The sequence below is a fragment of the Bidens hawaiensis genome, unplaced genomic scaffold (assembly GCF_021521415.1).
Source record: "Bidens hawaiensis isolate Kalapana, Puna unplaced genomic scaffold, B.hawaiensis_p1.1 tig00004357_1, whole genome shotgun sequence".
In the NCBI taxonomy this organism is placed as follows: Eukaryota; Viridiplantae; Streptophyta; class Magnoliopsida; order Asterales; family Asteraceae; genus Bidens; species Bidens hawaiensis.
In genome coordinates, this window is record NW_027491262.1 from 112,501 (window position 1) to 124,173 (window position 11,673).

General features: G+C 40.8%; 2 non-coding genes and 2 pseudogenes across 2 annotated transcripts; 1 reads left to right on the forward strand and 3 right to left on the reverse strand.

Moving 5' to 3' along the window:
* Positions 1-349: 349 nt before the first annotated feature.
* On the reverse strand, positions 350-424 carry TRNAP-UGG (transfer RNA proline (anticodon UGG)). The gene has a single exon. It is a non-coding gene; the product is annotated as a tRNA-Pro (tRNA).
* Positions 425-740: 316 nt separating this feature from the next.
* On the reverse strand, positions 741-814 carry TRNAF-GAA (transfer RNA phenylalanine (anticodon GAA)). The gene has a single exon. It is a non-coding gene; the product is annotated as a tRNA-Phe (tRNA).
* A 5,527-nt stretch (positions 815-6,341) lies between these two features.
* On the forward strand, positions 6,342-6,992 carry LOC143626350 (putative pentatricopeptide repeat-containing protein At3g11460, mitochondrial pseudogene; annotated as a pseudogene).
* A 206-nt stretch (positions 6,993-7,198) lies between these two features.
* Positions 7,199-11,369, reverse strand: LOC143626410 (phospholipase D delta-like; annotated as a pseudogene).
* Positions 11,370-11,673: the final 304 nt, after the last annotated feature.

Consider the following 11,673-nt stretch of genomic DNA (forward strand, 5'->3'; position numbering starts at 1 on the left):
AACGGAATGTACCGGATTTTTAGCACGTACAACCATCAAACCAGAGACCAAAGCAAGGCTCGACAAAACAGAAAGTATCATAGTACGTCGTCCTTCCCTGTTCTAGTGCTTGCATACCCATAAGGATACACTTATATACCCGAATTTCGCCGGATTGTAGGAAGGATAACTGATCATTTGATCAGAAAACTAAGGGAGCTGGGCATAAAGAAACTGGAAAAAGGTTTCTAAGCAAAGTTGCTGAGTAAAGGTCTCGTGTGCTTGCTACATATACGAGTCACGAGTAAGAGGAAGTGGTAACGGTCGATGGATGTTCATATTTGAGTATTTGTTGACGGAATGCCTCACATCAAGGTGACAGGATTCGAACCTATGGCCCTCTGTACCCAAAACAGATGTGCTGACCAGACTGCGCTACACCTCGTCTCACCACCCCGGAGCATATAGATCCACCCGATCGATGAACACTCAAACCGAACTCACCCTTCCTTTTGGGCACAGGGACGCGAGAACCTAAGAAACCTTTTTTATTTTCTTTCTTTTCTTTTTCTTTCTTTTTCTTTTTCTTTCTTTTTCTTTTTTGATATATTTTCTAGAATTTCATTTTAAATATATAAATATTTTGAAAACGCCTCTAGCAAGATAGGGCGACGCAAAAAGCCGTATAGTGCAGGAGCGCTCACATTTTTTGGCTTACTCTTGCACTTGAATTTGAAAATCCGGCCTTTGGACCCTTGGCCCGCTTAGAAGTGGATTCGAACCACTGACACAAGGATTTTCAGTCCTTTGCTCTAACCAGCTGAGCTACCTGAACCACTTTCCTAAAAGATGTTTTCTTCATCGAATAGCGCCCTACCTTACCACTTGACTAGTAAAAAGCCCTTGTACTAAAAAGAATATTATATATAGGCCTTTTTCGCTTCTTCGTCAAGCTTTCGAGCAGCTCTTTCAACTGCCGCCTAATCCCCCTCAAGAACCGAGAGCCGCCCAGCCCCTGGACAGCCGGAGGGAGCTTGCTTATAGAAAGAAGGAAGATAGGCCGATCAAACAAAAAGAACGCGCAAAGGTATCTCCGCTCCTAGTCACTAAGTAGTGCTATTCTGGGGACTCTATCCAGATCTATGGATCTCCCCAGCATCCAAGCGAGACTCCATCAAAATCTGCCACTCGTTGGGCGACGCCCTCTTTTCTACGAACACCCCACCACTGATTGATGAACTTTGCCAGTTTTCGCCTCCGACCCGAGAACACAGGGTCAAGCCAAGCCCTTACCCGCCTGAATGGAATTCATATCTCCTTCGTCTGGTCGATAAGGGAGAAAGCCCGTGGAACTGGACTGTGACTCTTCTATTACATTATAGAGAAGTCCATTCTCGTCATGGTCGATCCACGTCCTACCGTAGTGCCCGGAGAACCAGGCTTGCTTAGCTTACAAAGCTAGCTTACTAACGCGAATCTTTTTTATTGATTGCACGAGCTAGCCAGCAAGCCAGCAAAGCCCCCGACGCTTAATCGCTTCATTTAGGCACCTACTGACACTAAAGCCGTTCCACTCATGCTTCTCTAACGAGAATCACTTCGTTCCACTCTCCCAACAGGCCAGCAAGCCATTCCTAGCGGCTTAGCCCTTGTTAAAGGCTAAAGAGCGTACTGAACACTCACCCTTTCTCGCCAGCAAGCTAAGCTCCTAGTCCTCTTAGCCGGCTTACCTTTAACCTAACTCTCTAGTTTATGGCGGGAAAACACTACTTTTTTTGATCAAAAAACAGAAGGCCATTGAAAAGCTTTTTTCTTGTGTTCTTGAGTACACGTTAGGATATTACTTCAGGGGCTATCCAAGCCATTGAGGAGCCTGCTCAAGCTGCTGAGGATGATGAATGATCCTAGAGGCTCTTCTTCCGTATGAGATCTTATAACCGGGAAGCGTAGGTAGAACTTGTGTGGAAGGAAGACACTGGCGAGTAGACCTGTGAGAGCCCCCCATCAAAGGTCGATATCTTACCTTTAAAAGCGGGTATAAGAATTGGAAGTCGGGATATCCCAATCTTCCAGCTCTCAAGCAGTTCAGAAGATTCATCCCTCATTCAATCCCTGCTTTCATCTACCCCTATGTTTCTGCTTTCTTCGTCTATGCCTATGCCTCCAGGGATGGATCCAATTTCCTGTCCTTTTTTGGAATCGTTGATACATATGTTATGTTACGATGGCTTCGGTTGAGAGAGGGTGGTCGTAGATCATAGTTCTGTAGCGAAGCTAGGCTGTTGAGTTCCAGTAACCAAGCCAAACTGGAGTTCTGGAGAGAAGGCAGTGAACGGAGTTGGCGGTTCGAGGACGGATGGGACCCAGAGTGAACAAGTAGCTTGGCTCAACCTTTGCTTACCTTTGACAAGGCAGCTAAGGCTCCAGCTTCGCTTTCTACTTCGCTGCCTTTCTCTAACGAGACAAGTAAAGTACCTTAATTCACTTACAGCAAGATAAGGTATTCAAGCGGGTGAAAGTATAGAGCTACTAACCAGAGTCAGAAAAGTTGGTTGGCATTCAAGCAAGAGAGAAAGAAGTCCCGATCAGGCTACAAGTGGGACTAGAAGCGAGGGCCGCTATTCCGGTCAGCTTGTTAGAAAGGGAACTAGCACCCTAAAGACAGCTACTCTCGCTTTCTAACAGTAAACTAAACTGCCTTCCGGTCGCCTCACCAACGCCTTCTCTCCCTATCGGTCGAACTTTTCCATCCTCTCCCGTTGGGAAAGGGGATCGATTACCTTTCTTAGCTAGGATAAAGTCACTGTCATCGCTCTCTCCTTGATTCGCTCGGAAATCGTACCTAGCCTCTCGTCCATAACCTAGCCCGAAGCTCTCAAGCGACTGATTTCACACAAGTAGTAGGACCTTCTTTTATAGTGGAGTTAGAATAGGCTCTAGAATAGTCGAATGAATGGTCAGTCTCGCTCTCCACCCTGGATAAAGGTCTATGAGGTGTGGGATGTCTTCCCTTCCTGAGTTAGTGCCAAAAGAATAGTAAGCAATGATCATGTTGCCAGCATGCTATGCGACTAGTCGATTATCTTACTAAGCTAAGAACTGGATCTCCATCCAAGAAAGTCAATAGATCTTTTTTATGGCTTTCAGTGCCCCTAGCACGAGATCATCGAACTGCACTTTAATTAAGAGGTTCACTTCACTGCTGGTATGCTTTAGGACTCTTCACTGAATGACGACTGACTAGCGGATTCAGGGAACGAAGATGGCCCTCTACCTACATCTATACTGGACTCCTGACTGTTAAGAAACTTTTGCTTTTTGCCGAGGGAGAAAGGCTTCACTCAAGGTGATAAGTGGAAATGCTAACCGAACACGTCCAAAAAGTCTCGTAACGAGGCTAAAGGGGCTTGATTCAAGTCCTCTGGGTCGTCCACTAAGTGAGGTCTCATTGGGAGAATTGGGAAGAGAGAAGGTCAGCCTCCCACTATGTGAAAGAAGAGCTTTTCTCTCATATTCACTTCTATAGAATAGATAGAATAGCCGCAGCTGAAGCCAGAGATCTTGCCCCCAACGGGACATTTTCTTCAACAACTGAACTAGCATCACCGTTCTTAAGCCTAGACTTGTTTTGGGGTTCCTCCTATTTGCCTTTACCCAGCGGCAAGACGCTTAGTTTTGTCGGAAAGGGAATGCTTATTCCCCTCTACTGTGCGGGTGCTAAGACTAGGCGAAGAATGAAATGAATCAGTTCGCTTGACCTACCCGAGCCTATAGTTCTTCTGAGTTGGCTAACATCCTTCGATGACAAGCCGACCGAAGGAAGACGCACCGGGAGCCTACTTCTATCTCATCAGATGCAGGCGCATAATCTTGGAGCAAAAGTTCAAATTTTTCAAAACCTTTTGTACTAAAAAAAAACCGTCTTGAGAGACTGTATTTTTATGTTTCCTACCTTTCCCGTCCATATTTTCAAATTCTTGGAAAAATATGGTTTTTACAATTATACCCCTGAACCACCACCACCTTCCAACTTGTCACGTAATCACGCAACCAGTTCCGATTTCCACCACCGCCGATCTCCGGTGCCATTTCTTCCACCATTTCTGTCCAAAGCCTAACCTTAAATGTCAGGAAGATATTCTCGGATGCCGATCAGTCAACATTTCAAGAATGTCTGGTCAAGTACCAAGAAGATGAAACCAAAGAGAAAGAAAGCATCACAAAACGACAGTCAACATGGGACCGTGTAGATGCCATGGTAGCTGCCAAAACCACCATCACTGCCGCAGCCAAGCAGTAATGATTTTTAAAGGTTGGGGATAGAAACTTAGGTTTTGGTCTCTTACTTTATTTTGGTTTGGATTTATTCGGTTTTGTGTTGTATCATATTGTTTTTTGTGATATAAAATTGAGTTTTTTTTATCATACTCTGTGGTGGTGGTTCCGGCAGCAGTGGCGGCGGAGTCGGGACCGGCACGGTGGAGTTGTTCGGTGGTGGTGATGGGGGTGGGTCCGACGTGATGGTGGTGGTGGTGGGGTTAAGGGTATAATTGTAAAAAATATATTTTTCTAAGAATTTGAAAATATGGACGGGAAAGGTAGGAAACATAAAAATACAGTCTCTCAAGACGGTTTTTTTGAGTAAAAAAGTTTTTGAAAAATTTGAACTTTTGCTCTAAGATTACAAATAATTTGGACTTGCACGGCATTATTTCCCCAAATCTCGTCTTTTACCTGACTTTCTTTCAAAATCTCGTCTTTATTTTTATCTATTCCCAATGCGTCTTGACAGTCCAAATTATAAAAGATTTTGAGGAAAAAAAGACTATTTTGGGACTTTTCTCTCTAAAAAGGGCTATTTTGGGAATTTTCCCCTTTAAAATGGCGTATATTTGAGCTAGAAAGAAACTCACGTTGGCCTATTATAGTCTTTTGTATTGAATGAAAATTGTTCAAAATGAGTATTTATGGCGACATGACAGAAACTCATAATCTTTATACTTATTCGCGTCCCTTTTCACGGTTCTGTAACTTTAAGATTGTTTTTGTTGCTTATCTTATTTCACTCCTTCGTGTTCTTTTTCTTAATTTTTAAAAAGTTATCTAAACTCAAGCAATGTAAAATAGTTGATCATATCTTAGAGCATTCTCATCCAACCCCTCATATTATGTGAGGGGTGTTTTTATAATTTAGGGAGTGATTCAGGGTGTTGTGAGTGGAGAGTTTTTATATTTTAGAAAAAGTAGTGATTTTTCTGTATATTTGAAAAGTTATTGTTCATACCCTATAATTTTTTAACATATTTTGAAAGTGGTTGTGAGTGAAGGAAAGAGAAAAGGTAATGATAAAATGTATAAAAAGTATTATTTAATTAAAATGGAGAGAGAAAATAAAGTGAGTTTGAGTGTAATTTTTGATTTGAAGATAGGGAGTGGGATGAGAATGCTCTTATCTCAAAATATCATTTCTAAATCTTCATAACTAACTATTTAAATTTCATTATATAAACTTGTATACGTGTATATGAGAAACTTGAAGCTACCATGCACAAATAGAGATGTATATAATGTATTTTCTATTTGCTTTTAACTTGAAGTAAACTATAGTTGAAGTGTGAGAAGCTGCTGAAGCTAGGCAACTCGCTAACTAGATGCTCAAAAAAATTGGAAAATATAATAAGAAATTAAGTTAACAAAATAAAGTTGAGTTTACAAATTAAAATAGCACAAATTGCGAAACAATACAAAAAAAAAAAAATCAGAACTACATTTTATTTTTTGTGTTTAATCGGCATCATTGATGTTATTATTTGAACCACAACGGGAAATTCAACACAAATTGGATTTTAAATACTGGTTTCGGTTATCTCGATTAGATGCTTAAAAAACTAGAAAATAAAACACAAATTGGCATTGGTTTCGGTTAGCCGAGCATACATAAGCGTAGATGGCTCACTTGTTCATCTAGTGAAAATGGTTATTAGAAAGTGAGTGAAATGTTTTTGGGTAGAAATTGCAAGGGTTTGGTTCCCTGTTCAAAAGTCTGGTTGGGTTTTGATCTTTCGTGAAATCATATCATGGGAAGCATATTCCTATTCTCCAAACTACTCGACTCATGTTACTCCACAAGAAACCTGCGTTTGCTCAAACACCTGCACGCTCGAATTATAATCACCGGAGCCTCCTGCCACGATTTCATCCGTGCCAAGCTAGTCTCATCCTATTCTGTTTGCGCCAAACTGCACCAAGCATCCATCATCTTCAATCTCACCAATCGCCAATCCACATTCCTCTACAACTCCTTCATCCGATCTTATTCTTCCCTCAATCAGTTCCACCATTCTCTCACCATCTTCCGTCAAATGATCCGTGCCGGTAAACCCTTAGACCACCATACCCTACCACCAGTTCTTAAATCTTGTGCTTGTGTTCCGGCCCTTAGATTTGGCCGAAACGTACATGTGCTTGTGTTCTCAAATGGGCTTGATTCAGATGTGGCTAATTTGAACTCTTTGGTCACCATGTACGGTAAATGTGGCGATCTGGGGAGTGCACGCCAGGTGTTCGATGAAATGTCTCAGAGAAAGCTAACCAATGTGGTTACATGGACTGCTATGATGAGTGGGTATGGGATGTATGGGAGATGTGAGGAGGTGTTTCGGTTGTTCGAGAGGATGCTGGGGGGTGGGGTGGAGCCGGATGGGATGATGTTTACGGCCATTCTGACCGCGTGTAGTCATAATGGGTTGGTTGATAAAGGGAAGGAGTATTTTCTGATGATGAAAGATCGGTTTAAGTTGACACCGAGTTTGGAACATTGTACTTGTATGGTTGATATGTTGGGGAGATCGGGGCGGGTTGAAGAAGCGGAGGCAATGGTGGAGATGATGGATGCCGTTCCGGATGATGCGTTATGGGGCGCATTATTGGCTGCGTGTAAGACTCACGGGAAGGTGGAAGTAGCCGAGAGATTAGCCGAAAAGATATATGCACGAAGGTTAATTTCTACATAATAGATACATTTTGTTTTGGTGAGTATATGCTATTAGATTATTAGTATCAGGGTTTAATTATGTTTAGCCCACAAGTCCAAGTTAGGTTTGTTTCTGGTTTGTTCTATATATTGAGGGTTCCCTAATAAACATATAATTCATTTAAAACGTACTTTCATAAATTTACAACACGCATTGTTTCATGATAATGGCACTCGCACGCTCGCACACATATATTCATGTATCATGAATAGGTTGGAAATCAATCACTCATGTGGTTAGAATATCAGGTAGGGTGGGCGAATGAGCTCCCATAACTTTACCTCCAACATCTGGGAAATTCTCATATCCGGGCAAGGAATTCACATTCCCGTCACTATCTACTTGTAACGGATACCTTAAAAGATGGCCTTCTAATGTCATGTGTTTATCAGCTGTGTATCGTATCCAATTATCTTCAGCTAATTTATTAACTTTATTCACACATTCAATAGTTTCGGGTTCCTTGTAGCATTTCTCTAGCACCCCGAGATGCTCGGCCCACAATGACATTCTGTAACCGTAGACCTGAAATTATGCGCGGAGGTTGTTTGTTAGTATGTGCTATGTGAGATTATTGGTGGTCAAAGGGGTCAAACCTGTCCATGTGGGTGTTGCTTCTTTGCAGCCCAAGTGTGATGTGGTTGATATGAACCCATGGCTATTTCGGTGTCCTTTGACCCAGCCATAGATCTTTGATTAATGTTTGCAGATCCCACAATTACATATTCATCATCAACAATCATTCCTTTAGCATGCACATATATCATGAACCTTTTGAACTTTTGAGAATCTGAAATCTATAGACACAAATTCAATATTAATATCTATGAACTTGTAAACAACTCCAATTAGGCTTGTAAGTGAATGAACGTTCATTAAACCGTTTGGCTGGAAGTTCGTTAATGTTCAAGCACGGACAACATATTTATGTTCATTTAGTTAAAACAATGAACATATGTACTTATTGTTTGTTCTTTTAAGTTATTAAACTTTTCTTTACATCCATTCATTTGTGTTTGTTTATGTTTGTTCATTTATGTTAGCTACTTTACTATTGTAGAAATCCGTTTGTTTGAACAATCATTTAAATCCTTTAGGTCCATTACAATTTGGTCTAATTTTCATTAAGTTTTTAGGCATGATAGATTAATGTTCGCTTTTACTCGAAAAACTGGTGTTTGCTCAAATTTGCCTGTCCTTCTCTGTTCAGTATGCTTGTTCATTTATGTTCATTAATTGGTCATTATATTGTTAATGAAAGAACATAAACGAACTCGAACAAGTTCATTTTCTTAACGATGAACACGAACTAGAAAGCTCTGTTCGTTTAATTCTTCGTGTCCGGTCGTTTGTTCGGTTAAATTTAAATGAACGAGCACGCAAATGCCTCGCTTAGTTAGTTTACATGCCTAACTGCAATATGACTGTAACCGTCTAAATACCTTCTCATCTGCAAACAATTGATTACTTTTGAATGGTACGTCTTCACGTTTTCCGAGGCAGTAGAAATTCAGATAGTCTTGAGGGTGAGCATCTAGTTGCATGGACTGGATTGCTTGTGCAACAACATTGTACATCATTTGCATTGTCTGACTGTAGGTTAGAATATAATATTATGTGTGATCCGGTTCACTTTGATGATCTAAATTTTTTGAAAATGATTGTGCAGGTTATAAAATAATAAGTTATAAGATACCTGCCAATAGAGAATCTCTTGCACGGTGGCAGAAGTTGGGACCCCCTCGGGCCACATTGGTATGACAACATAAACTGCGAATCGCTCATTGTTTCTTATCTTGCTTGCTATCTTTTGAGCCAACTCCATTGGTATTAGGTTATCAGCTCCTAAAATTTGGCAAGATAGCACACACTAGCCTCAAAATAATGTCATTGATTTCACATAAGAATAATTTGATTTTAACTTGAAAGGCGTACGTTCTAGTTGAAGTAGTAGGGAAATATATAGCATATTGTGAAGGTAGGATGCAACTTGTTACCTGCATTTTTATATGACCATGCATATGATGAGCCGATAAAATACTGATTTTCTATATAAATGAAATGCTGAGCTGATCGGATCGCTTGGATGTACGCAGTCTGAATGCTTTTTTCTATAACCATATTTTTTGCAGTGACAAGATTCTGCAAGAACCATAATGTCAACAAAACATATGCTGTAATCAAGATAGAGTATCATTAAATGGGTCAATTTTTGTTAGGATGTATCTCTAACCGGTCAAATTGGTTAAAACAAAATGATTCAACTAAAAGGGTACATGTAAAATGAGTCGGATGAACGGGTCAGACGGGCCAAAAAATCATCTTAAAATATTTCCAGATGTATAAAGGAAATTCAGTTATTAACCTGTTTCTCAGCAACATCCACAGTTTTGGGGAATCCTTTTAAAGATCCAGAATCAATAGACCGGAATATCTGCACAACAAGAAAAGGCCATAAAATTCTTTAATCCATGTATTTAAAGGGACCCGCTGGATTGGGGGGGATATTTAACCTGCACATGCCAGTTATCAGGATCATCTTAACCGGAAACATGCAATAACAGATCATCTGCAGGAACCTCTGTGTGATTTCCACTTGCTGGAACAGGACAGGTAGGACTAAGAATCCATGAGATTCGGTCAATTTTCAACAACGAGTCGTCTTGCCAGTGGGCTATCCTTTTTGCAACTAATGCAAATTCTCTAAATCTGGTAGCTTTTCGCCATCTTTGCTCAAAGTTTAGCAGGACATCATAAGCGGCATGACCATCAATCTTGCAATGTAAGTCATGCCATGGCTGCCTTGGGCCCTTTGTTCCTGCCTAATTTGGTGGAAACTAAAAATTATGAATTTGAGTGATATAAATTGTAATAGAAGATGTGATGATATAGATCATGCTCACAGGGATTGTTGGTTGGTGATAATCGTCTTTAAATATAGTGTTGAGATCGTGAAATAACCTATGTTCGGGTGTGTCGTATCGACCGTCACAGAGATCAAGGCCGCCGATGAAAGCTGTTATCTTTCTGTTATTATCATGTGCCTGTGTGTCCACTAGTACACATTTCTGATGGTGTGTAAAAGCACCTCCAACAACCTGAAACATAAAATAAGAACATTTAATAGATAAATATGTCCAACCCTTGACAAACCACAATTGAAATGATTAAGCACATCTTATGTTATTTAGCACTTCCGTATCGAGGTGAAAGCACGCATTTCACAGATGAATGTTTGAAAAACTTTCTGGTTTCTTCATCATGAGTTTGCATCACTCCAGTCTACATGCACAAATTCACCATTAATTGAAATTGCATGGCATTAGATGTGTGTGTATAGACAATCAATCACTCACCGTGTTCATGAAGAGCGTGCTATGAGAAGTCTTATCATCCCAAACCAACAACAAAACCCTAACCCCTTCCTCCGACTTATACTTAAGCAATTCACCGAGCGTCAAGTCCCCGCCCCTCGGCAAAGGCCTCGTTGGCTCTCTGATCAGCTTCACCTTGTCAAACACGGACCAACCGACAATGTATATCATATGGTGAGCCTCTGATACTGCATGGCATATATCCTCCCAACACAAATTATGCTCGTAAACCCGACCTCCATCCAAATGAATGTTATCCGGAATCTTAGACTCCGGCCGAATATGAGCATCCTGATACAACGTCACATTTGAGCCTTTCCTAACCGGAAAGTAGGTATCCCGTACACCTCTTTGTCCTGGAATTCCATTCCGGTAGATCGGATTTTGCTCGCACGGTGTGAACTTCATTTCGAGCTTTAACGCGGAGTCCTTTTTCGAGTTTTTCAAATCGAACCAGTCGGAGATGATGTTTCCGGTGGCGATAGCCTGGGCGGGAATATTAAGGGTCCCGAGCAAGTCAGCGCTAAAGATGTCGTCGTCTTTGACTTCGAACTGCAAAAATTGAACCGAATGAGCTAAGGGAATATGGAAGCGTTCGTCCCATCTAGGGTTTTTGGAGTTCTTGAGCACACGCGTACGCGCCACCGCGGCTTGAGGCACGGAGACTTTGACGTAAGGATCGCTCGCAATGATCTTCCTGCCGCTGGAACGGAGCTTCCGGTCGCCCGAGCCTATAACGTACGTAAATACAAGGAAACATATATGGTAACAGTATATATATATATATATATATATAATAATCAAACTAGCTCTAATATTATATATATTATACCAGCTGCTTCAGTGTCCTCTGGGCAGGAATCGAACGAAGGATGTGGCCGGCGATTATATCCATATTCGGTAAGTTTCGAGCTTCAATTATATGGAGATACAGATCTCCATGTAAGAACACCAACTTATCTGAGGAAGAATTATCCGCCATTTTTGAAAAATTCAGATCTTAACTGGTTAATTTGTAGAACGTACATGGCGCCAAAATCAGTTTGTATTTATAAGAAGGTATTTTAGCTTATTTACTAAAACACCCTTAGCTTTTGTTTTGTGCTTGCTTCCGCCGGTATTTACTAAACTAATAATAAATTAATATACTTTTATTAAGAGGGTTCTTTGCTTCATTCATATCCGAATAAGTCTCTGTCCCATTCAGCAATAACATAAGTCTGACTTATTCAAATGTTTCCATTTGAATAGTTTCATTCAGATATAAACATCTAATTGATTCACAT